The sequence below is a fragment of the Mytilus trossulus genome, unplaced genomic scaffold (assembly GCF_036588685.1).
Source record: "Mytilus trossulus isolate FHL-02 unplaced genomic scaffold, PNRI_Mtr1.1.1.hap1 h1tg000486l__unscaffolded, whole genome shotgun sequence".
NCBI classification, from domain to species: domain Eukaryota; kingdom Metazoa; phylum Mollusca; class Bivalvia; order Mytilida; family Mytilidae; genus Mytilus; species Mytilus trossulus.
In genome coordinates, this window is record NW_026963378.1 from 242,434 (window position 1) to 268,013 (window position 25,580).

Genomic DNA, 25,580 nt, shown 5'->3' on the forward strand with positions numbered 1-25,580 from the left:
ATTAGATACAATTATAAAATCCAAACAAAATGTTATTTTCAAGTTCTATACATTTTATAATAGGTTGTATTATATTACATTTATATATATGAACTTTAATTATTGTTTAATAACTGTACTGTTGTTTATAATGTATGTTGGATAAAAAAAAAAAAAAAAAAAAAAAAAAAAAAGTCATATGGCGAGGGGTCTTGGGGCCCTCAAGGTACCTGGAAGCTCTGGTGTTAATAGTTGGAAATTCTGCATTCTCGCAATTTCCTGGAACTTAACATGAACTCATAAATATCATATAATAATTTGAAGAAAAAAATCATAAGAGAAAAACAAACTTCTAATGTGTATTAGGTTGAGCTAGATTGGATAATACGGAGCAGCGTCTGTGCAACTTACATGCTATTTTTCAAAATGAGAAAATACATAAATAAATACAATTACATTTCTCTTTGTTTTAGTCTTTTTTTCGTGACCTTTTCATTCTCAAATATAATTCTAAAAATCAAGGAACATTTCCTTCTTATAGTGAAAAAAAATGTGTCTGATGAAATTGTTGTGTTTAAGACCAAGCCAGATAATCGCTTGATTATAATTGTTTTTCTCAAGTCTTCTCATGGTACTGAAAGACCATTCTGCGATTGCATCGGCAACACAATCACAATGCTGGTTCCTTAAAATGAAAAGAGTATACTAGTTTCTGGAACGTAGTATAGCTACAAAGTGACTATTATTTTATTTATAATTTACTGTTTATAATTTATCTTATTACTTCACTTCTATTCAAAATAGTTTGTTTTTTTGTCAAATTTTCGATGTGTACCGGCACAGTTTTGTTTTTTTTATTTTTTAGATAAGAGTTCAAGTGTTTATATGAGCAAACGTAACAAAAGTTTTTAAATAGAAAATTTTGATATTTAATTATTATTCTTAAATTTTAATTCCAGTTAGATATAATTTAATCAGAGCCGGCTTAATAGCAAATTTGCTATTTTGCCAGTGCCGGTCAAATAGCAAATTTGCTATTTTGCCGGTGCCGGTCAAATAGCCACCGCCTAAATAAAAACATCTTTACAAAGTATAGCCGTTTATTACAGACTAGGAAAATAGCTCTGGTAGCATGGATGGGGGCGATTACATCCGGGCACATAAAAACGCATCAGTTTCCATTTCTACATTTTGTTCTATGGCCGTTTCGTATAGCCGTTTTTGTTCTATGGCCGTTTCGTTTTTTCGGGTATGACCGATATATCCTATGGGCGTCATGGCAGTATCACCGGTGTCAACGTGATGATCATCCCAATATGGCGGACACAAATATAGGGAAATTTTATAAGGCTGATTTCTCCACTTTAGCAGCTTATTTTCAGATTTGTATTATGTCAAGGAAAATCTTTATAAGCATTGCCATTGAAATATTTTTTCGGACAGGAAGGAAAAGCAACAAGAAGAATGAAAATCGACATACAAAAAATCACGATAATGATCGTAACTTTTATTTATTTTTATCAACGATGATCGTAACTTCTACTTAATAAAATTAACGGTACCAATTTTCTTGCACCAGATGCACATTTCGACAATACATGTCTCTTCAGTGATGCTCGTGGCCAAAATATTTGAAATCCAAAGCTTATATAAAAGATGAAGAGCTATAATCCAAAAGGTCCAAAAAGTAAAGCCAAATCAGTGAAAGGAATCAGAGCTTTGCATGAGGGAGATACATTCCTTAATTTAAAATAATTTCTAATATTTTGTTACAGCAAATTTTAACACAAAAAATCCGTATTTTCATGCCAGTACCGAAGTACTGGCTACTGGGCTGGTGATACCCTCGGGGACTAATAGTCCACAAGCAGAGGCATCGACCCAGTGATAGTAATAAAGATGATCGTAACTGTCTGTTCAAAAGAAGCATTTTCTGATAAATAAGGACAGATAACGCGGTTTAGTATGCGAAAAAATGTACGTTATCAGCTGATATTGTGATGAACGATCACATAGTTATCTAGTTCAATATTGATTTCAAATGTTTTCTATAAATAAGGTTTTGTACAGTTCATATTATTGACCAGTTTGTTGAAATTGGATATTTTTTTCCCACCCCCCACCCCTTTTTACACTTTAAAGGGTCAATAGTACCTTTCGAGGATCTGGTATTTTTTGGAATTCAGACTTTATAGTTTCTTTCATTAACAGATTTACGATTTTAAAAGGAAAGGTTGAAAAATAAAGCATTAAGAAGTGTAATCATATATGTTCAATGACAAAAAAACCAACGAAACCGTCAATAAAGGGAGCTACTACTTTATTTTAATTTGGGGGAGAGGCTAGGATGAATAATTTTGTCCTACATTTTTTATGTTGAAATCTCTATCCTGCTTTTTTATTTTTTTCCTATTGGGTCCTGCTTTTTCATCCTGATTTTTTTACATAAATTGTCATACTGCCTTTTTGTTTGGTCAAGATGTTCATCCGGCCTTTTTTTACTCAAATCTCCTGTCCTGCCTTTTTCAAAATGTTACCCCCCCCCATATAAAAATCAAACGGTAGATCCCTGTTTGGCTTAAAACAACTTCTAGACTAACTTCAATATTACATGTCATATAACCCGTAAGAATTTGGAGCTTGAAAAAACTTATATGAACGTGTTTACCATCTATTTCAACTTTTCCTTCTTTACATACATAGCCCACCCATGTCAAATATAGGAAACAGTAGTCAAGTGGCGTATCCAGAGATTTTCATAAAGGGATGGGGTACTGGCTGCCTAAGAGTAGACCCACTACAGTCATGCTTCATTGATTCCCTATACAATCAACCAAATTTCCCCCACAAAAAGGTGACGCGATCACCTTGATCCTCCCCCTTAGTCCGCCTCTGTAGTCTTCCAATGTTTACTAGTCATAGTTTGATCTTCATGTCTCCCTTTACTTTACTTAAGTTTTGGCCTGTATTGTTAAACTGTATCATGAGAATGATATTTATATCAACTTCATACCAACGTAAAAATATGTTGAATGTTAACTATATTTCTCATGAGAAAAAAATATTGAGAACATTTGCATATAATTCTGCTAATCCCTCATATGGCATTTCTTTTCAGAATAGCAGTTTTCAATTATTCTTTGTTTATAATTTTTAAATCACAATATTTTTTTTTATTGTGACTGCTAAATAGGGTGTTCATTTAGTGAAAAGAAAAACATTAGTAAATTTTGAGTAACGATCATCTTTTTATATAACAAGTCCAAGTTACGATCATCCATAGACGAAGTTACGATCATCATCGTGATTTTTTTAATCCATACCCAACTATATCAGTCCTATTCAGGACCGATAACTCTGTCGATAGATATTATCGGGTATACAATAGTGTTAAAACCAGACCAATCGTATTATACGTCTCTGTTGGAATGTATATAATAAATCTTTTGTTTTACACAATTTACACTTCCAATCGATTCATTGCCTGGATTTAGCTTTAAATATTGAATTAAAAGATAAATAACAACAAAATCATATTCAATGATCGAAATTCATTTAAATTAAAATTTGAATCAGAATATTTCTTTGAAATAATTATAGAAACATATAAATATTTGAATGCCTTTTAAGCAAAAAATATGTTTTTAAAGAAATTTTCATAATATTCATATTTTCCTAAAGTTTATAATGAAACATACTTCTTCTGATTTGACACGGGAAGGAGAAGATATTTATTTGTACATTTATGAAATCTTTTGTATATCACAAAATTTAAACTCTGGTAATACATGTATACACACTGACAGGATGTTTAATGTCAGCTGGTTGCTTTTGGTTTTCACGTCTACCTGACAATATATTATGATGTAACATTATAACGTTAACCCAAGTTAGATTTCACCTGTTTGGTAAAGGAATGAAATTTTAAAGGTATAGAATATTTATCTATTATAATTGGACATTGTTTTTTTTTTCTCTTAGGATGAAAACATTTTTTTTTTGTTTTAAAAGAAATGAATAAATATATTTCTAAAGAAAGATAAAATATACAGAAAAATTGAAAAACACCTTTAGAAAAGAAGAGTTTTTTTTTTATTATAGATATTGTAAAGTATTTTCTGGTAACAGTATCTCCTGGATGAATATCTGTCAAAATAAATGTTCCCGTGTCACACTCAAAATATTTTTTTTTATTAAGAAATTTTGAAATCAATGATATCGAAATATCACTAAAGGAAAATAACAGAAACATCAGAGATTCTTTATGAAAAATTAAATATAATCTTACTATAGAAATCCTTGCTTTGATCAGAGAATATAATACAAGAGAGTCTATATAACGGCCAATGAAATCACTTGGCCACCGGAAGTGCTTGGGATTATGATGTGACCTGGGATGAAGGAGGATCGAGATGAGAAAATTTCGCCATTGTTGTAAAGAGAGACGATACGCTTACAGATTTGTTTTCTCGTTTATGTCAATTGCTTTCACAGCTAAAGCATGTAAGTATATTCAAAAGATACATCTAACTAGTTCCACCGATTTGTTTATACTATAATGTCCTGAGATGATGATAATAATCCAATGCAGACATATTTAAATTCGGTCCATTCAGCTTCCCCTCTTTCAATGCTGTAGAACCGGTGTGGCCCACCATTTTATTTTCATAAAACTTAGAATTTTACGATAATATATGCAATTTTATAGTGTTATTCTACTCCCGATTGTTATCCCGTTAAAATGATACTATTTTCGTTTATTTTGATCAAATAGTGTTTTCATAAAATACCATCAAAGGTGATTTATTTATTTTTCACATTAATACGGGTCTCTAAAAACACCGCAAAGGACCTCCTTTGTGCACAAAGGAGCACAAAGGACCCCAAAGAAGTTTGTTAAGAGCACAAAGGACATGAAATTCACTTTAAAGCATAAAATGATTATAATTCCTGAAGAAAAATGTTAAAAAAAATAATTGATTTCAATAAAAAATTGCGATTTTTATAATATACGATTTTGTATAGTCACCGGTATCGGTTTGGAACCGACTTTATATTCGGGCTATGTGACAGCTTATGTATGTAACTTTTTAAATACTAGTAGTCATAATATAGTATAACTGATAAAAAACTCAATTAATTTGTTGTTATAAAAAAAAATTAAGACAAGAGACTTTACCAAAACTACGAAAATCATGTAAGGATACCGATACTTTGTTGTTTTTTTTCTCAGCTGGTCTCATATTTCATCATCAGTTTTTTTTTTATGTATGGTAGTATTTATTGCTATGACGAAAACTTGTTTAAAGGCACAAAGAAAACGGTATGACCATTATTCTAAAGGTAGGTAATTAATTTGGATTTGTCAATTCGTATTTTATGAAATTAATTTCAATACACACTTTGTTATATAAAATTTTATTCTACACAAAAATAAAGTATGCACCGAAATGTTCTTACTTGGTGAGTCTCAAACTACATATTTTGTACTTTAAAGAAAACGTTTCTAAGCCACAAAGGGAACAGTATGTGATTTACTCTCTAGGTAGGAAATTGGGTTGATTTTTTCAATTCGTATTTTTCAAGAAATTTCAATACACACTCTGTTGTATCAAATTTTATTTTGCACACAACAGTAATGGACAGAAAGTCACAGAAAAAAATCACAATTCAGTTTTTTTCTTGAAGTTTAATTTGTGAAGCAGCTTTGTAATGAAAAGGAGTAGGTCCTGTAAGGCCCCTTTTGGCCCAAAATATAACAGTTTTACAAAATTGTTAAAATGTAAACTTTTAGTTTTTTATTGGACAGTTGAATGCTTCTGCTACATAAATATGGGCCGTTTTTGGCAATACAATGCACATGTATCGGGTTGTAGCACCAGTAAGTCATGCTAACTTACTGAAATCTTCAAAATTCTATCATTTAAGTTAAATTTTAGACGGTTTACGTGTAAAATGATAGTGGTCGCATTCGTGTTCATCCATAATATTGCAATGTAAGTTGTATTTTATGATAATACATACCATATAAAGGTTGTGGATGAACACGGATGCGGCCACTTTCATTTTTGCCAAAAACCATCTCAAAAGTGACGTTTTTTTGCATATTTGAGAGATTTTTCGCATTTGAGCTTCAATCGGATCGTTTTTAATGACTTAATCAGTTAAAATCTTTCACATAAACTAATTGAATCAAGTGAAAAAGACACTTAAGTGTTGAGAAAGTGGTCCAAATCCTTCGTCAGATGAAACTGAAATTGGAGGCCAAAATGATTCCTTACCGGACCTACTACTTTATTCAATAAATATCAATAATTAATAAATAATTGTTACGAAAACAAAATATCAACGAGGCTTAAATGGCTTCATTTTGCCAATAAATATATATCCTCTGCATGATTGAAAGTTAATACATTTTCATTTATCAACGGTAATGAGCTCCGAAACTTAAAAATGAATATATGTTGAAAAATATAAAAATATTTCAAAATATATTTAACAATTGTTAAAAAAATATTTGTGACTTTTTATCCTATCAAATTTGTGACTTTCTGTCCGTTTACTTCTCGGACATATATCAGACCTCATCTTGAAACTGTCTTATGAAGGTCTTGGTTAAGAGATCCTAAACTTGTCGCAATTTTTTTAAATTTTCAAATGGATATAAATCTTGACAAACAGTGTTTGCTTTATTTATTTATTTTCGGTTTCATGTCCAGTCTGTATTTATATCATATGTTTGTGTTTTCTCAATATTTTTCAATACATCCGTACCGATTACAGAACACGGTTCTCAAATCTTCAACTTTAATTCCAATTTTACTCGAGACGGGTTTTTTTTTGTGAAAAAATAAATATTTCTTCGTTGACAATCACTTTCCCCCAGTTCATAAATAATTTCAGTTCCTTTGTGCACTTATCAAACTACTTTGTGGTCCTTTGTGCTCGCTAATACTTACATAATTTTCGTAGTTTGGGTAAAGTATTTTTATTACAACAAAAAAATATTAAGCATACTAATGGACGTTATCATTAAAATCAGAGACATATAGTCTCTGTTTATATAATATTATAACTAGTTAAAAATTTCATATACATGAGCTATCGCATAGCCCGGATATGATGTAGGTTCCAAACCGATACCGGTGACAACACCAAATCGTACATTATTAAAATCACAATTTTTATTGAAATTAATTTTTTTTTTTATCATTTTTCTTCAGGAATTATGTTAATTTTATTCTTTGAAGGGAATTTCAGGTCCTTTGTGCTCTTAACAAACTTCTTTGGGGTCCTTAGTGCTCCTTTGTGCTCCCTTGTGCACAAAGGAGGTCCTTTGCGGTGTTTTTACCTCATTAGCATATTTTGTGTTATCCAACCAATCAAAATCAAAAAAATATAAAGTATAAATATGCGCGAAATTTTAAAAAGCGGTTTTTTGTTGTTTTGTTTTTTAAATCATCGTAAATAAAACCCGTAGTACAATAAATCAAGAATATTGCATTATTTTTTTTATGTCATTGTCATAGAAAGATTTCTTTCAAACTGAGTTTTACAGTGCTTATTGTTGAGTGCTTGTGTGCTTGTCATGGCTTGAACTTTGAGATCTTTCAAAAACATATTCAAGTTTCAACTCAATCTTACTTCTTAAATGTATCAATCTAAGGTTTGAAAAAAAAAAAAATAGTAAATAAAATCAGGAGCGAGGGACGGATTGACCTTTTTTATAATTCTTTTTTTTTTTTTAAATTAGGATTAGGACAAGTTGGGGTTGAGAGATGTCCATTCCTACATACTGATTATGAAACGGCAACTATACATGTTTTGTGTATGGAGAGAGCACCGTGGCAAAAATCATTCTTACCATTCTTGCCAAGGACATTATTTACTGTAACGCATCATGCATGAATAATTCGTAAAAGAAGTTGGCACCGGACTACTGCTTTGTGAGGATTTCAGAATTATGGGTGGTAATTTACCCTGAAACTACTATAACACAGTAGTTATAGCAGTCTCAGATTTACCCCAAATAAATATGAAATCAGTGAAATAACAGGAGGGATCGAGGATTTTTGAAAAGGGCATTATCAAGCTACCCAAATTTTTAAACAAAAGCAATATATAGATTTTATTTGGGACAAGTTAATGCTAGGGATGTATTTCCCATACTTTTGCAAAAAATGTGTCACAAGATATAAATATTGACATTAAACTTATTGAGGAAACTAAAACTTTAAAACAGACTAAAATGTTAAAACCCCAATTAAAAAAAAGTTATATCAACTATTATCAAACTCTTATTGATGATAAAATAAATAACTTAAATGAAAATAATAAAATATATCTATATAAATTTCTTAAATCTAATATGAATAACCAAATGAAATACAACCTACAGCACACCCAAGTAAAGAGACAAGAAAAATGTTAACCAAATTTAGAATAAGCGATCATTGTCTCTTCATAGAAACTGGACGATATACCAAAATACCACGAAATGAAAGAAAATGTAAAAGATGTAATATCTTAGACGATGAATTTCATTTTTTCTTCAACTGCAAAATAAATAAAAATAAAAGAGAAATCTTTCTAAAATATTATATACAAAAATATGTAAATTTTAATACACTTAATTTTACTGATAAACTCGTGATAATACTTAAACCATCAACACCAAATGATGTAAAAGCAGTTGTTTCTTTTATTAAAGAGTCATTAGAACTGAGGAAAGGAGAACAGTAACTGTTTTTATCATATTTCTTATAATATTGTCGAGTTTTCAATATGTTTCATTATGTTTGTTTGTCAATGTATTTGCCACAATCAAAATTGGTTTTTGTATGTTTTGCAAATAAAGATATTATTATTAAATAGAAGGTGGCGTAACTTCCCTCCACACCACCTGATTCCGCCGCTGAAATTCCACCGATTTATTTTGTATTGCCGAAAAACCCCGAGTCAAAATCGCCCTGATCGAAAAGTAAAATAGAGGAGCACAATAACTGTAAACGTAATAAAGATTTTATGAAAGTTGCCTCCGTTGAAATTCTTCAATTTTTTATTCAAACATCACACATAATGTTCTATGCATTAGGCGAAAAAGATAATCCTGGAAGCCCTTTTGATGACAAATTATAATAAAGGTAAAAAATACGAACTGTAAACGGGGACATTTTGTGTTTCATCGGATTTCAACACCATTTAATAAAAAGCTGATGAATGGATTATAAATTTTTGTGTTTCTATATACTACGAACATAGGTGTACTATAAGACAGTTGCTATTTTGCCGGCTCCGGCACAATAGCGATTTAATATAGAGTTTGGCTATTTTGCCGGTCGTAAATAAGATCAAAATTATGAATAGACTGGATCCGCCACTGACTATTTCATGTACATGTATTTAGTGTTTTGAATAATATTAGGTGTGCATGTATTTCTTGTTTCGTACATATGAACTTCTTCTTAAAAGAACCAATACTATTGCACCTCGGTTTTAACACATGATTTACTCAGACGGGGACAGGACAATTATTTTCGCATTTATCAATTTTGACCCAAAAATTGCTTATATTTGTGTAAAATTTACAAACCTTTTGATTTTCCTGTTACCATATCATTCATAAAGGATGTTTTTATACGACCGCAAAATTTGAAAAAATTTTCGTTGTATATTGCTGCGTCGTCGTCGTCGTCGTCGTCGTCCGAATACTTTTAGTTTTCGCACTCTAACTTTAGTAAAAGTGAATAGAAATCTATGAAATTTTAACACAAGGTTTATGACCACAAAAGGAAGGTTGGTATTGATTTTGGGAGTTTTGGTCTCAATATTTTAGGAATTAGGGGCCAAAAAGGGCCCAAATAAGCATTTTCTTGGTTTTCGCACTATAACTTTAGTTTAAGTTAATAGAAATCTATGAAATTTTGACACAAGGTTTATGACCACAAAAGAAAGGTTAGGATTGATTTTGGGAGTTTTGGTCTCAATATTTTAGGAATTAGGGGCCAAAAAGGGCCCAAATAAGCATTTTCTTGGTTTTCGCACTATAACTTTAGTTTAAGTTAATAGAAATCTATGAAATTTTGACACACGGTTTATGACCACAAAAGGAAGGTTGGTATTGATTTTGGGAGTTTAGGTCTCAACAGTTAAGGAATTAGGGGCCAAAAAGGGACCCAAATAAGCATTTTTCTTGGTTTTCGCACCATAACGTTAGTATAAGTAAATAGAAATCTATGAAATTTAAACACAAGGTTTATGACCATAAAAGGAAAGTTGGTATTGATTTTGGGAGTTTTGGTTCTAACAGTTTAGGAATAAGGGACCCAAAGGGTCCAAAATTAAACTTTGTTTGATTTTCATCAAAAGTTGAATAATTGGGGTTCTTTGATATGCCGAATCTAACTGTGTATGTAGATTCTGAATTTTTGGTCCCGTTTTCAAATTGGTCTACATTAAGGTCCAAAGGGTCCAAAATTAAACTTAGTTTGATTTTGACAAAAAATGAATCGGTTGGGTTGTTTGATATGCTGAATCTAAAAATGTACTTAGATTCTTGATTATTGGCCCAGTTTTCAAGTTGGTCCAAATCGGGGTAAAAATTTAACTTTGTTTGATTTCATCAAAAATTTAATAAATGGGGTTCTTTGATATGTCAAATCTAACTGTGTATGTAGATTTTTCATTTTTGGTCCTGTTTTCAAATTGGTCTACATTAAAGTCCAAAGGGTCTGTAATTAAACTTAGTTTGATTTTAACAAAAATTGAAATCTTGGGGTTCTTTGATATGCTGAATCCAAACATGTACTTAGATTTTTGATTATGGGCCCAGTTTTCAAGTTGGTCCAAATCAGGATCTAAAATTATTATATTAAGTATTGTGCAATAGCAAGTCTTTTCAATTGCACAGTATTGCGCAATGGCAAGAAATATCTAATTGCACAATATTGTGAAAAAGCATTTTTTTTTTAATTAGAGTTATCTTTCTTTGTCCAGAATAGTAAGCAAGAAATATCTAATTGCACAATATTGTGCAATTGCAAGATTTTTTTTTAATTGGAGTTATCTTTCTTTGTCCAGAATCAACTTAAATCTTTGTTATATACAATATACAATGTATATATATTCACTTTTTACTACCAACTGATAAATTAAAATAATCTTTACCATCCAGTGATAACAAGCAGTTTTTTTACATCTTAATATTTTATGATGTATTTAAATGAGTAGTTATTGTTGCAAACTCCATTAGAAATTTTAATTGAGATTAGTTTTGGAATAAGGGAAAGGGGGATGTGATTAAAAAATTGGGTTCATTCTCATTTGAAATTTCATAAATAAAAAGAAAATGCCTTGAAACATTTTTTTGAGAGGATTAATATTCAACAGCATAGTGAATTGCTCTAAGAGAAAACAAAAATTTTAAGTTCATTAGAACACATTCATTCTGTGTCAGAAACCTATGCTGTGTCAACTATTTAATCACAATCCAAATTTAGAGCTGTATCCAGCTTGAATGTTGTGTCCATACTTGCCCAACCGTTCAGGGTTCAACCTCTGCGGTCGTATAAAGCTACGCCTTGCGGAGCATCTGGTTTCGTATTGTTGAAGACCATGCTTTCGACCTATCATTACTTATATCAACTTCATTTGTACTTTGTTGGATAGTGTTGGTTCATTGGCAATCATACCATATCTCCGTTTGTCAAGTTTGGAGACTCTTTTAAGCTGTTTTTTTGGTTTTTTTAATCAGTTGACTTTGGGAGTTTGGTGCGTAATGCAGATCTGTGATGATCTGCTTTTTTCATAAAACTCATACTTATTATTTAGAGCTTGTTTTTTTTTTCTTTTTTAAAGATGCATGTTTTCTGTGGAGACTGCATGGTGACCTCTATATGTCTTATGGTTTGTACATTGTTCTGTTAGTTTGTCCGGCCAATGGCCGATTATCTAAACAGTTATGTTCTGTTAGTTTGTCCGGCCAATGTCCGATTATCTAAACAGTTATGTTCTGTTAGTTTGTCCGGCCAATGGCCGATTATCTAAACAGTTATGTTCTGTTAGTTTGTCCGGCCAATGGCCGATTATCTAAACAGTTATGTTCTGTTAGTTTGACCGGCCAATGTCCGATTATCTAAACAGTAATGTTCTATAAGTTTGTCCGGCCAATGTCCGATTATCTAAACAGTTATGTTCTGTTAGTTTGTCCGGCCAATGTCCGATTATCTAAACAGCTATGTTCTGTTAGTTTGTCCGGCCAATGTCCGATTATCTAAACAGTTATGTTCTGTTAGTTTGTCCGGCTAATGTCCGATTATCTAAACAGTTATGTTCTGTTAGTTTGTCCGGCCAATGTCCGATTATCTAAACAGTTATGTTCTGTTAGTTTGTCCGGCCAATGTCCGATTATCTAAACAGTTATGTTCTGTTAGTTTGTCCGGCCAATGTTCGATTATCTAAACAGTTATGTTCTGTTAGTTTGTCCGGCCAATGTCCGATTATCTAAACAGTTATGTTCTGTTAGTTTTTCCGGCCAATATCCGATTACCTAAACAGTTATGTTCTGTTAGTTTGTCCGGCCAATGCCCGATTATCTGAACAGTTATGTTCTGTTAATAGTTTGTCGGCCAATGTCCGATTATCTGAACAGTTATGTTCTGTTAGTTTGTCCGGCCAATGCCCGATTACTGAACAGTTATGTTCTGTTAGTTTGTCCGGCCAATGTCCGATTATCTGAACAGTTATGGTCTGTTAGTTTGTCCGGCCAATGCCCGATTATCTGAACAGTTATGTTCTGTTAATAGTTTGTCGGCCAATGTCCGATTATCTAAACAGTTATGTTCTGTTAGTTTGTCCGGCCAATGCCCGATTATCTGAACAGTTATGTTCTGTTAGTTTGTCCGGCCAATGTCCGATTATCTGAACAGTTATGTTCTGTTAGTTTGTCCGGCCAATGCCCGATTATCTGAACAGTTATGTTCTGTTAGTTTGTCCGGCCAATGCCCGATTATCTAAACAGTTATGTTCTGTTAGTTTGTCCGGCCAATGCCCGATTATCTGAACAGTTATGTTCTGTTAGTTTGTCCGGCCAATGTCCGATTATCTGAACAGTTATGTTCTGTTAGTTTGTCCGGCCAATGCCCGATTATCTGAACAGTTATGTTCTGTTAGTTTGTCCAGCCAATGTCAGTAAATCTGAACATTTAAACACATGCTGAATCTGCATGCATACTATGATTAATATACTACTTTGATATACAGAGACCCTCTATATTATATACTTACTTTTTGTAAAAAAAAAAAGGTTAGAACGCTCCAGTCATGCTTCAGCGATTTCTTATATAATCATCCAAATTTTCCCATGATAGTTAACCTATTGCTCATAGTTTCTAAGAAACAGACTGTTTTTTATGTGTTACATATTTGTTTTCGTTCATTTTTTTTTTATATAAATAAGGCTGTTAGTTTTCTTGTTTGAATTGTTTTACAATGTTATTTCTGGCCCTCCTTTTATAGCAGACTATGTGGAATGGGCTTTGCTCATTGTTGAAGGCCATACAATGACCAATAGCTGTTTATTTTTATGTCATTTTGGTGTCTTGTGGACAGTTGTCTCATTGGCAATCATACCACATCATCTTTTTTTATATTAACCAAGTAAACTAAACATTGACCAATAAACCAAGAAAATGAGATCAAGGTCAGATGAACCATGCTAGGCAGACATGTACAGATTTCAAATCTGCCATTAAACAAATTCAGTTGAACTATTGCTTATCATAGTTTAAGAAAAACAGACCAAAACACAAAAAGGTTACACTGAACAATGGACCGTGAAAATGAGGTCAAGGTTAAATAAAACCTGCGAAACTGACATGTACATCATAAAATATTTCCATTCACCAAATATAATTGACCTAAAAACTTTACTTTGACCACTTAACTATGAAAATGAGGTCAAGGTCAGATGAAACCTACCAACTAGACATGTCTAACTTGTAATCATTCCATATACCAAACATAGTAGACCTTTTGCTTACAGTAATAGAAAAACAAAACAAACGCAAAAACCTAACTGTAAACACTGAACCATGAAAATGAGGACAAGGTCAGATGACACCTGCCAGTTGGACCTGTACACCTCTACAAATACATTTTGCTTAATTCTTTGATTTCAAAGTTCGATATATTAAAGATATCATGTTTCTCTTTTTAAGACCCAATTGTCAGTCAATCAGTACTTACATATCATATACGTCAGTGAGCTTGTGATAAAGGATACTACAGAAACCAAGATTTTTGCTTCATATCTCAACCTTTACTTTGATATTGACACAGATTGACGCCTTCAAACCAAAATCTTTTAAAAGGATGATTTTAACTTTCCAATTGTCAATTTCCTCATATCTGAATAATGCTATCTATTTAGTACCAATAATCAGCAATAATATCAAAACATTATGGCAAAAGTTGAAGAGCGATATATGACAAACAAAATTCTACAAAACACTACATAGGAATCTAAAGATCAACACGACCCTTACTGCAAACCAGGGGTTATCTCAAGTGCACACGGAAGGTTTAGAAGGTTCTCTTCTAATTGTAACACCTGAGTGTCGAATGCAGAAATTAAGATTTGGTGACATGAACTAAATTATGAGGAAGAACTGGGTTGAAACAGACACAACATAAGTGTTTATATCACCAAATCAAGAATAATGTTACCATTACATTATATATGTTATGACCTAACTCACCAGCAACATCTTTTCGCAAACTACAAATATATATTGCCAATAACCCAGACAGCTAGTAGGGCAATAGATTTTAATATTTATTAAAACAATATACATTAATACTACTCATAAGCATAAGCATCAATAAAATCATAACAATTATTAATAAGAAAATGTATTTGAAAGAGAAAGAAATGGCAAAATTGTTGTCATCGACAATCCCCCTGGTCAGGAAAAACCAACTAAAACGAGCAAACTCGTGAAAAAAAGTTGGAAACCTGTGTCTTAACCTTATAAATACTTTGATATAATATTCAAGATAACCAAAAACAGCAAAATTTCCTTAAAATTACCAATTCAGGGACAGCACCAAACAACGGGTTCTCTGATTCATCTGAAAATTTCAGGGCAGATAGATCTTGACCTGATTAATAATTTTATCCCATGTTAGATTTGCCCTAAATGCTTTGGTTTTTGAGTTATTTGCCAAAAGCTGAATTTCACCCCTATGTTCTATTTTTAGCCATGGCGGCCATCTTGGTTCGTTTGGCAGGTCACGCCACACATTTCATAAACTAGATACCCCAGAGATGATTGTGGCTAAGTTTGGATTAATTTGGCCTAGCAGTTTCAGAGGAGAAGATTTTTGTAAAAGATATATAAAATTTACGAAAAATGGTTAAAAATTGACTTAAAGGGCAATAACTCCTAAAGGGGCAACTGCCCATTTTGGTCATGTTGACTTGTTTGTAAATCTTACTTTGCTGAACATTATTGCTGTTTACAGTTTATCTCTATCTATAATAACATTCAAGATAATAACCAAAAACAGCCAAATTTCCCTAAAATTAACAATTCAGGGGCAGCAACCCAACAACGGGTTGTCCGATTACATCTAAAAATTTCAGGGCAGATAGATCTTGACCTGATTAATAATTTTGTCCCGTGTTGGATTTGCTCTTAATGCTTTGGTTTTTGAGTTATTAGCCAAAAGCTGCATTTCACCCCTATGTTCTATTTTTAGCCATGGCGGCCATCTTGGTTCGTTTGGCGGGTCACGCCACACATTTCATAAACTAGATACCCCAGAGATGATTTTGGCAAAGTTTGGATTAATTTAGCCTAGCAGATTCAGAGGAGAAGATTTTTGTAAAAGATATATAAAATTTACGAAAAATGGTTAAAAATTTACTGTAGAGGGCAATTACTCCTAAAGGGGTCAACTGACCATTTTGGTCATGTTGATTTGTTTGATAATCTTACTTTGCTGAACATTATTGCTGTTACAGTTTATCTCTATCTATAATAATATTCAAGATAATAACCAAAAACAGCAAAATTTCCTTAAAATTACCAATTCAGGGGCAGCAACCCAACAACAGGTTCTCTGATTCATCGGAAAATTTCAGGGCAGATAAATCTTGATCTGATTAACAATTTCACCCCCGTCAGATTTGCTCTAAATGCTTTGGTTTTTGAGTTATAAGCCAAAAACTGCATTTTACCCCTATGTTCTATTTTTAGCCATGGCGGCCATCTTGGTTCGTTTGGCGGGTCACGCCACACATTTTTTAAACAAGATACCCCAAAAATGATTGTTGCCAAGTTTGGATTAATTTGGCCTAGCAGTTTCAGAGGAGAAGATTTTTGTAAAAGACATAAAATTTACGAAAAATGGTTAAAAATTGACTTAAAGGGCAATAACTCCTAAAGGGGCAACTGCCCATTTTGGTCATGTTGACTTGTTTGTAAATCTTACTTTGCTGAACATTATTGCTGTTTACAGTTTATCTCTATCTATAATAACATTCAAGATAATAACCAAAAACAGCCAAATTTCCCTAAAATTAACAATTCAGGGGCAGCAACCCAACAACGGGTTGTCCGATTACATCTAAAAATTTCAGGGCAGATAGATCTTGACCTGATTAATAATTTTATCCCGTGTTGGATTTGCTCTTAATGCTTTGGTTTTTGAGTTATTAGCCTTAAGCTGCATTTCACCCCTATGTTCTATTTTTAGCCATGGCGGCCATCTTGGTTCGTTTGGCGGGTCACGCCACACATTTCATAAACTAGATACCCCAGAGATGATTTTGGCAAAGTTTGGATTAATTTGGCCTAGCAGATTCAGAGGAGAAGATTTTTGTAAAAGATATATAAAATTTACGAAAAATGGTTAAAAATTTACTGTAGAGGGCAATTACTCCTAAAGGGGTCAATTGACCATTTTGGTCATATTGATTTGTTTGTTAATCTTACTTTGCTGAACATTATTGCTGTTACAGTTTATCTCTATCTATAATAATATTCAAGATAATAACCAAAAACGGCAAAATTTCCTTAAAATTACCAATTCAGGGGCAGCAACCCAACAACAGGTTCTCTGATTCATCGGAAAATTTCAGGGCAGATAAATCTTGACCTGATTAACAATGTCACTCCCGTCAGATTTGCTCTAAATGCTTTGGTTTTTGAGTTATAAGCCAAAAACTGCATTTTACCCCTATGTTCTATTTTTAGCCATGGCGGCCATCTTGGTTCGTTTGGCGGGTCACGCTACACATTTTTTAAACAAGATACCCCAAAAATGATTGTTGCCAAGTTTGGATTAATTTGGCCTAGCAGTTTCAGAGGAGAAGATTTTTGTAAAAGACATAAAATTTACGAAAAATGGTTAAAAATTGACTTTAAAGGTCAATAACTCTTAAAGGGGTCAAATGACCATTTTGGTCATGTTGACTTCTTTGTAAATCTTACTTTGCTGAACATTATTGCTGTTTACAGTTTATCTCTATCTATAATAACATTCAAGATAATAACAAAAGACAGCCAAATTTCTCTAAAATTAACAATTCAGGGGCAGCAACCCAATAACGGCTTGTTTGATTCATCTGAAAATTTCAGGGCAGATAGATCTTGACCTGATAAACAAGTTTATCCCCGTGTCAGATTTGCCCTAAATGCTTTGGTTTTTGAGTTATAAGCCAAAAACTTCATTTTACCCCTATGTTCTATTTTTAGCCATGGCGGCCATCTTGGTTGGTTTGGCAGGTCAAGACACACATTTTTTAAACTAGATACCCCAATGATGATTGTGGCCAAGTTTGGTTTGATTTGGCCCAGTAGTTTTAGAGGAGAAGATTTTTGTAAAAGGTAACCCCGGACGACGACGCGGGACGCCGGACACAAAGTGATGAGAAAAGCTCACTTGGCCCTTTGGGCCAGGTGAGCTAAAAAACAAAATATTTCATATTTTAAATAATAATTAAACAAAAAACTTAACACTTCTTAACAAGTTTTCTTGCTATTCCTTGAAATGAGGGAAACTTTTGCCTCATAATTCAAAATGCATAAATGACACAACCTAATGTTTTAATAAACATTTACCAGTGCACATGTTCATGCAGTCTGGTTGTTATAAAACAATTCAAGAAAGCTATTGTCCAGCTTGCACTTTTGTGTGTGGTGCATATACATACACTTTTAATTGGATACAAACAAAATAAGCAGTAGTCCGGTGAAATTTAAAATTTGTACTTTGAATCAGGGAGGAGCATAAGTTAAGAATCAAAATAAGCTAAATATTGATGGTTGTTGAACTCCTTTTAGAGATATTTGATATCTAATACAGGTATTTTAAAAATGATGGGAAATGGCTGACACAGACTTTTACCATCAAATTAGCATTGGCATATTTGGGGTCTAAAATCTTTAAAAAAGAAATAGAGAATCTGCGTAAATTTTGGTAAATGACCTTTTATGAACTTTTAAAGTCTTAAAAATGAAAAAAAAAGTGGGTGATATAGTGCAAAATATTTTTCACTGAATCATAGAAAGAAAGCATAGGAGTTCAAAAATAATAATCTGACAAAATTTCCTAAACCTGACATGACTGTAAAAGGGTTTCAAATTTCATGAATTTTAACACTAGAAATAAAAATTCATAAGATTTGATCTTAGTAAATATAAAGTTTCACAACATTTTTGACATAGCAAATCAATTTGGAATAACAGCTCAAATCTTTATATAAATTTTCATAACAATCCTAGCACAAAACGAATATTTCTAACAAATACTAAGTTTAATTCATCAAATTTGACACTAAAATCTATTTGTAGTAGCATATTGTATCTATATATGTATATATATGCATTTTGATTACAATCTCGGCATGTTTTGATTTTTTTAACAAAAACTATGTGTTTACTGTAATGGATTATTTCCCTTTTTATCCTTACTTATCACTAAGTATCATAAGCTTTAACAATAACAAAATAGAAAATAGATAATAAAAAAAAGATAACATTGAGTTAAAACAAAGGAAAATAGATATTTTTGTTCACAAATTATGATGTTGTAATTTGCATACAGATTAATTAACTAAATACAATGAAAACATGTAATAAGTTTTTTTTGACAGATACAGAGGTCATGTATCAATGAAACAGATTATTTTAGATTATGTTGGTTGTGATAGATGAATTATTTCATTCTATTTGGTGCCATATACAGTACTTAATGTTTCTATTCAAATCTATATGGTGTTATTTTAAGTACTTATAAATAGTAAAATCTATCTGTTGTCATATTAAGTACTTTAGGCTACTGTTTAAATCTATTTTGTGCAACATTTTAAAAGTACTTTGTTTCTAGTAAATTCTATTAGGTGACTTATAATTACTTTTATTTCAAGGATATTATGATTATTTATTATTACAAATGTTAATAAACAAACTGATATCGTTGCACAATTTGTTCATATGAATTAATAAATGTCAGGGATTGTTGGAGTATTTAACAATGTTTGCATGTTTTAATTTCTAGGACACCTTCATCAGAGTAAGAACTACAGATGAGTACAAAATGATGAAGTAATAATTTGCACTTCAAAGTGTCAACAGGGGGAATAATCATAAATAGAAAATGAAAGTAGGTATGAAAGTAAACTTTAAAAAGAATGTTAAATAAAATTTGTTTAAAAGTGTTTAATCAATTTTGCAGAGGAACATGCTTCCAATTGGCTTCGCTCAGAGTTACATGCCTCTAATTGGGACCGCTCTGCCAGTGGTACATTACTTCCAATTAGTGTTAGCAGACAGAGATATATATGCACTGCTTCCAATTGGCTTCGCAAGGACAGAGGGTACACTCCCAATTAGCTTCACTAAGAGGTACATGCTTCCAATTGGCTTCGCTCAGACAACCGTACATACTTCTTCAAGTGTTGAATTGGTACAGGACTGCAAGTCTGTACTATTTCCATTGTAGGAAATGATACATAATTGCAAGTAAAATGTCGTCCAAATTATTAAAAAAACATATTTTATTAAACATTCTTGATCAAGTTATCTTTCACATCTACTTTCACTACCTATTTATAATTTCTCCTGATGGTGACATTGTAAAATACTATTTTTTTCTTCAGGCTTTAGTATACCTCTGTAGTTTTAATTCTGATGAAGGTACCATAGAAACCAAATTATGTCTATCTTATCAAATCACTGCAGCAATCCCTAAACTCTTGTTCTTATAAATCATTTTATTCTGTAATTTATCAAAACCCAACCCTTCATACATGAATCACTTTCAGATTATATCGTATTGGACTTTTGATTGCTTGATTGTTGGTTGCTTTACATCCAGTGTCATATATTGCATGCATGTTCAGGACGAAGTTTTGGATAGAAGATGAAGCTGGACAAATAACAAAAGTTATCCTCTTTAACTGATCATTACAAATTAAACAAAGAAAAATCTTATCTTGCAGGTTCTTTAACTAATATTTATGCTAGATTTCAAAATATCATTTAAAAATTGAAATTGTTGTCCGAGGGTTATTTTCAAATCACACTTAAATATTTCATGACATGTTGAATAATCTTGTCAATTAATAAACTAAAATATGTCACATCAGATAAAATAAAAAGGTTGATACAATAAAACTACATAAAATTACAGAATGAATAATCATTACAACTGTATAAAAATACCTATATACCTATTAACAAATTGAGCATTACACACTAAATGCTTTGGTTTTTGAGTTATAAGCCAAAAACTGCATTTTACCCCTATGTTCTATTTTTAGCCATGGCGGATATCTTGGTTGGTTTGGCGGGTCAAGACACACATTTTTTAAACTAGATACCCCAATGATGATTGTGGCCAAGTTTGGTTTGATTTTGGCCCAGTAGTTTTAGAGGAGAAGATTTTTGTAAAAGCTAACGCCAGATGACGGACGCCGGATGCAAGGTGATGAGAAAAGCTTACATGGCCCTTTGGGCCAGGTGAGCTAAAAAACAAAATATTTCATATTTTAAATAATAATTAAACAAAAACTTAACACTTCTTAACAAGTTTTTTTGCTATTCCCTGAAATGAGGGAAACTTTTGCCTCATAATTCAAAATGCATAAATGACACAACCTAATGTTTTTATAAACATTTACCAGTGCACATGTTGTTATAAAACAGACCAAGAAAGCTATTGTCCAGCTTGCACATTTTTGTGTGATGCATATACATACACTTTTAATTGGATACAAACAAAATAAGCAGTAGTCCGGTGAAATTTATAATTGGTACTATGAATCAGAGAGGAGCATAAGTTAAGGATCAAAATAAGCAGTAGTCCAGTGATATTTAAAATTGGTACTTTGAATCAGGGAGGAGCATAAGATAAGAATCAAAATAAGCTAAATATTGATGGTTGTTGAACTCCTTTTAAAGATATTTAATATCTAATACATGTATTTTAAAAATGATGGGAAATGGCTGACACAGACTTTTACCATCAAATAAGGATTGGCATTTTTGGGGTCTAAAATCTTAAGAAAAGAAACAGAGAATCTGCGTAAATTTTGGTAAATGACCTTTTATGAACTTTTAAAGTCTTAAAAAAGAAAAGAAAAGTGGGTGATATAGTGCAAAATATTTTTCACTGAATCATAGAAAGAAAGCATAGGAGTTCAAAAATAATAATCTGACAAAATTTCCTAAACCTGACATGACTGTAAAAGGGTTTCAAATTTCATGAATTTAAACACTAGAAATAAAAATTCATAAGATTTGATCTTAGTAAATATAAAGTTTCACAACATTTTTGACATAGCAAATCAATTTGGAATAACAGCTCAAATCTATATATAAATTTTCATAACAATCCTAGCACAAAAAGAATATTTCTAAAAAATACTAAGTTTAATTCATCAAATTTGACATTAAAATCTATTTGTAGTAGCATATTGTATCTATATGCATTTTGATTACAATCTCAGCATGTTTTGATTTTTTTTAACAAAAACTATGTGTTTACTGTAATGGATTATTTCCCTTTTGTATCCTTACTTATCACTAAGTATCATAAGCTTTAACAATAACAAAATGGAAAATAGATAAAAAAAAGATTACATTGTGTTAAAACAAAGGAAAATAGATATTTTTGTTCACAAATTATGATGTTGTAATTTGCATACAGATTAATTAACTAAATACAATGAAAACATGCAATAAGTTTTTTTTGACAGATACAGAGCTCATGTATCAATGAAACAGATTATTTTACATTATGTTGGTTGTGATAAATGAATTATTTCATACTATTTGGTGCCATATACAGTACTTAATGTTTCTATTCAAATCTATATGGTGTTATTTTAAGTACTTATAAATAGTAAAATCTATCTGTTGTCATATTAAGTACTTTAGGCTACTGTTTAAATCTATTTTGTGCAACATTTTAAAAGTACTTTGTTTCTAGTAAATTCTATTAGGTGACTTATAATTACTTTTATGTCAAGGATATTATGATTATTCATTGTTACAAATGTTAATAAACAAACTGATATCGTTGCACAATTTGTTCATATGAATTAATAAATGTCAGGGATTGTTGGAGTATTTAACGATGTTTGCATGTTTTAATTTCTAGGACACCTTCATCAGAATAAGAACTACAGATGAGTACAAAATGGTGAAGTAATAATTTGCACTTCAAAGTGTCAACAGGGGGAATAATCATAAATAGAAAATGAAAGTAGGTATGAAAGTAAACTTTAAAAAGAATGTTAAATAAAATTTGTGTAAAAGTGTTTAATTAATTTTGCAGAGGTACATGCTTCCAATTGGCTTCGCTCAGAGTTACATGCCTCTAATTGGGACCGCTCTGCCAGTGGTACATTACTTCCAATTAGTGTTAGCAGACAGAGATATATATGCACTGCTTCCAATTGGCTTCGCAAGGACAGAGGGTACACTCCCAATTAGCTTCACTAAGAGGTACATGCTTCCAATTGGCTTCGCTCAGACAACCGTACATACTTCTTCAAGTGTTGAATTGGTACAGGACTGCAAGTCTGTACTATTTCCAATGTAGGAAATGATACATAATTGCAAGTAAAATGTCGTCCAAATTTATAAAAAAAAACATATTTTATTAAACATTCTTGATCAAGTTATCTTTCACATCTACGTTCACTACCTATTTATAATTTCTCCTGATGGTGACATTGTAAAATACTAATTTTTTCTTCAGGCTTTAGTATACCTCTGTAGTTTTAATTCTGATGAAGGTGCCATAGAAACCAAATTATGTCTATCTTACCAATCACTGCAGCAATCCCTAAACTCTTGTTCTTTTAAATCATCTTATTCTGTGATTTATCAAAACCCAACCCTTCATACATGAATCACTTTCAGATTACATCGTATTGGACTTTGGATTGAGTGATTGTTGGTTGCTTTACGTCCAGTGTCATATATTGCATGCATGTTCAGGAGGAAGTTTTGGATAGAAGGTGAAGATGGACAAATACACAAAAGTTATCCTCTTTAACTGATCATTACAAATTAAACAAAGAAAAATCTTATCTTGCAGGTTCCTTTAACTAATATTTATACTAGATTTCAAAATATCATTTAAAAAATTGAAATGGTTGTCTGAGGGGACGGGGCTATTTTCAAATCACACTTATATATGTCATGAAATGTTGAATAATCTTGTCAATTAACAAACTAAAATATGTCACATCAGATAAAATAAAAAGGTTGATACAATAAAACTACATAAAATTACAGAATGAATAATCATTACAACTGTATAAATATACCTATATACCTATTAACAAATTAAGCATTACACACTGAAGATTCAACGAAAGCAAGCCAGAAATCTAATATGTCCATTTTTAGTTGCTTAAGAGCAAAAACAATATGTTCAGTTTTGTCTTGATTTAATGTAAGCATATCTAATTTGAACTCATCTATGCAATTATATATGTCAAACCAGCCTTGTGGTAATCCTCATACAGAGCCTTGTTGTAATCTTAATAGAGAGCCTTGTGGTAATCCTAATAGAGAGCCTTGTGGTAATCCTAATTGAGAGCCTTGTGGTAATCCTAATAGAGAGCCTTGTGGTAATCCTAATTGAGAGCCTTGTGGTAATCCTAATTGAGAGCCTTGTGGTAATCCTAATTGAGAGCCTTGTGGTAATCCTAATTGAAAGCATTGTGGTAATCTTAATAGAGAGCCTTGTGGTTATCCTCATACAGAGCCTTGTTGTAATCCTAATGAGAGCCTTGTGGTAATCTTAATTGAGAGCCTTGTGGTAATCCTAATTGAGAGCCTTGTGGTAATCCTAATTGAGAGCCTTGTGGTAATCCTAATTGAGAGCCTTGTGGTTATCCTAATAGAGAGCCTTGTGGTAATCTTAATAGAGAGTTTTGTGACAATTTATGTTCAGTTGCTTCAGTAAAATCTTGTCAATGAAATGGCATAACAGATATTCTGTAGAAGTATTCAAGATGTTCAATCAGAATCAGCTGGTCAATAACTTCAAATGCAGCAGATAAGTCTCACATACCAAGAATAGCACAACAGTTGTTATCAAGTGCTAGCTCAATGTGATGAACTTTATTGAAAGCTGTGTCCTTTGAATGAAAACATGCACGGTAGGCTAACTGTATGTTAACATTAAGATAAGACAAAATTAATTCCAATTCTGATATGCAGTCACAGTTATCATGGTAATGGTAGGCTGAAAAAGAATTAAGACACTTTCAATTTTTCTGGCATATAAAGCAAGTGGAATGATTGTCTATTTTTTAAAATGTTCTGTACCCAGTCAGGAATATGGCAGTTGATATCAAATAGGTTTTTTTCGCAGATTTAGGCGGGATTGTGGCAGGATAGCGCCCCCTTAAAATTTGCAAAGCATGGGTGTCCTCAGAAATAAAAAGTATTTGTTGAGAGGACGAAAATTTAAAAAGTAAGTTTATCACAACAAACATGATTACTTAACAACAAACCTATGGTTTGTTTAAGTTCTATAAATATAATATACTTCAAAGGAAGGTGTCAAACGCACTACAGCAGCATTTGATGAAAAATATCCTATAGGCTGGTTAGCTGTTAAAGTAAAACAATTGTTACTTTGTAGTTGTGGTTTTTATAAACAACTTCTTTGATAATCGAAGTTCCAAAACATCCATAACTCACTTTCCCACGAATTAGGTGAAAGCGCCCTGCTCGGGGATGGTTTGGATATTTCATCATGGCACGGCCAAAAAAACAGTTTAGGTTTAATTTTTTTCTTAATGAAAGATAGAAATACCAGACTGGTTCAAGCAATAGCTTAGTTTATTATTTGTATCATTATTCAATATCTCTGTGTCAATATATGTTTCTCACTTATGACCTATAAATTTTGCCGAGGCATGAGGTTGGTGCTTCGATAACAGTTCCGGGTAGAAAACTTCAGTGACTGAATTTTCGGCTCTCCCTTAACAGTCACACGTTTAATGAGTATGGTTTTGAGAAACAATGATAGTCCGTCGGAAAAGGACGATAAATGGCTGACCTGTGTTA

The 25,580-nt window shown here is 32.0% G+C and overlaps 1 long non-coding RNA gene across 1 annotated transcript in view; it reads left to right on the forward strand.

The window, feature by feature from the left end:
- The first annotated feature begins 4,316 nt into the window (after positions 1–4,316).
- The window catches only part of LOC134702476 (uncharacterized), a 70,240-nt gene continuing 48,976 nt past the window's right edge, over positions 4,317–25,580 (forward strand). The window contains exon 1 of the long non-coding RNA XR_010104422.1: positions 4,317–4,482. This is a non-coding gene — a long non-coding RNA (uncharacterized LOC134702476). The remainder of the gene's footprint in view (positions 4,483–25,580) is intronic.